A 2500-nucleotide genomic window follows, 5' to 3' on the forward strand; every position below is an offset into this window, starting at 1 on the left:
AGTGTTTCGATATTCGCCCGTTCACGGCCTTTCTCATCACTTCCGCGATGGTTAAACAAATCATTCAGTGAAAAAACTTCAAGCAATTGGTTTCGGCTCTAGTTGCAATCGTAAACAGTCGCTTTTCAGAAATGCGATTCGAAAGTACCAAATCAAAGAAATGACATTTTAAAGTTGAGTTGCGACGTTAGGTGGACAAATCTATACATAATTGCTATTATGATTATTAATTTTTTTGTTGAATGTAATATTGACAATTTACGTGATCGAAATATCAACTCGAATTCAGATAACCTACTAGCCCTTCAAGTTTCTTTCAAATTCATTTTCGGTGCCGAATCGGAAAGTAAAGGAACATTGAATTTGGAAACTCAGGGAGCAGGGAGGGCACAGTGGTGAGGCCACTCGACTCCAACTGACCGGTTCCTTCTGCAGGTACCGTAGCACAGATTACGTAAAACAAAAGAAACAAAAGACAGAAAACAAAACAACTTGTCCCAAGTGACCAAAAATACAATGCTGTCCGGTACATGAAGAAAGACCCAACTGTCCAATTCCCAGATTCAGCGTCATATGTTGGTTGAGTTTTGTTGGTTCTGTACTCTGCACCGAGAAGTTTTTTTTTCCGGGTACTCCCGAGTCTTCCCTTCTCCTCAAAAACCAACCAATGATTTGATATGAGTTGATTTGATTTGATTTCAGACTTTACAGTGTCCCCAATTAATACCTCAGTCCTACTTAAAAGCCATTATTATTATTTAGACTTCGATCGTCGGCTTCACGTCATATTAAATTCCTACAAAAGGAATCGGTTTGACGAAACAGAATGACATTTTGAGAAAAATGTACAAGCCAATTCACCGCCGTTATGCTTTCTAGCAACTTCTTCCGCCGTTAAAAGGAACCACGTTTGACGTAAATACTGAATTATCGAGACAGGGCCGGTTGAGGTCATCGACGCTTCGCTGATAAAGGAAATTGAAATGGTTGTTTCACGCCAGTTGGTTGTGAATAGTCATGACAAAAGATTTCTCTTGAGGACGACAGAAACCTTTAACTGGGTGTAGGGGTTTATAGTAGTGTCCATTCGTCACACATCAAACGCCACTGATCAGACTGAAAGTACGTGTTTTTACCATTATACCAAGTATATCACCGATGCAATACGCGGAAAAATACTCGATTGATAACTGAGATCTCAGTGACGCGATTTAGTAAGTATCCTTTTGCATATGAGAATAAGGCATACTAAGATCAGTTATGTCAGTTATCCTTGCAAGCTCTTGTAAGTTTCAACTGTCGAACTGTGTTATGAAAGTTGCTGTAGTGTATGCAGTGAAAAATTACGAAAAGGAAATGATAGAGACGCAGACAGGCCAATCAATTGATCACTCCAGTTCAATTTTTAATGAAAAAAGAAAAAAATTCACTCAGCTCTGATCATGAAGGTTTAGCAGACGTTTGTCGACATCACATTTGAATGTTTGATCATAGAATTGCATAATCATTAACAACGGTGACAATGTCGCAAGCTACAGTCTCTGACAAAATTGTTGAAACACTTTACAATACCTTGCCCTTCCACAATGTTGTTTTGGCCATTGTAGGCTAATTTGATATCGCTTAACATTTTTTCGAGTCTAATTTGGCTGGACAAAATCAACAAGAGAAGAAAACAACGACATTGTGTTAGTGTGCACGTACACGAGTCACCACTATTAATTAGATTTAGCAGGATATTTTTTCTCAGTGCATTGACAACGTCACATGCACATTTGCCTCAAAATTGGCTATGTTCTCTACTACAGTGTCAAAAACAATCGATTCACCTTCTGTGTTTACTGCCCTTTCTGTCTGTTTTAACATCGTGGTTCAATTGTGCGTTTTTCTCACCAAAAAAGGTTTGACTCTCTGGTGACTCGTTGAATTACAGGTGCACGCTGATTAACTTTGTGAGAAGATCAAGGCCGAATTGTTCTTTATCGGGAATTTGTGCCGCATGAAATGAATGAAAAGACTTTCGACCAGCGAACGCGCTTTATTGCAGTTTCCCATTGGTCTAACAAAGGTGAACTCTTCCTTGCTGGTGCAAAATATTGGAGAATCGGGTGAAAAGTCAACATCCCGTGCGGACTGTTTTGAGTGCAGGTAAATGAACTTTGTGGTCTTCCAAAAGAAGTGAAAAATCGTTCCGTGCGTTAATTTAGGGACACCAAGGAACGCCATATATTTGAGAAAATCACTTCATTGTTTGGGTCAGTTTTTGCTGGGTATCTCCAATCCCCTACCCCATTATAGTCTATTCTGTGGCCAATCATAGACCCCATCTTAGTCAGTTTTGAGCTAATGTCACTTTCGCTATCTCAACTTAGTCACTTTCTGATTATGTCTCTACCTTATAAAGCCTTCTAAGTAGGTCATCCTTAAATTAATTGACACGTTTGTTAAATTGAATGTAGAACACAAACATTCTGGTACATGTGCTAGCCGTAAATATTTA

The 2500-nt window shown here is 39.0% G+C and overlaps 1 protein-coding gene and 1 long non-coding RNA gene across 2 annotated transcripts in view; one reads left to right on the plus strand and one right to left on the minus strand.

The window, feature by feature from the left end:
* The window catches only part of LOC138014978 (uncharacterized), a 177416-nt gene that overhangs the window by 36550 nt on the left and 138366 nt on the right, over window positions 1–2500 (minus strand). The window lies entirely within an intron of this gene.
* LOC138014959 (TPR and ankyrin repeat-containing protein 1-like) overlaps window positions 1–2500 on the plus strand; it is a 47431-nt gene that overhangs the window by 2995 nt on the left and 41936 nt on the right. The window contains exon 3 of the mRNA XM_068861852.1: window positions 1934–2148. The gene's annotated coding sequence lies outside the window, so the exon portion shown is untranslated. The remainder of the gene's footprint in view (window positions 1–1933; window positions 2149–2500) is intronic.

This window comes from Montipora capricornis, chromosome 9 (genome assembly GCF_036669925.1).
Source record: "Montipora capricornis isolate CH-2021 chromosome 9, ASM3666992v2, whole genome shotgun sequence".
In the NCBI taxonomy this organism is placed as follows: Eukaryota; Metazoa; Cnidaria; class Anthozoa; order Scleractinia; family Acroporidae; genus Montipora; species Montipora capricornis.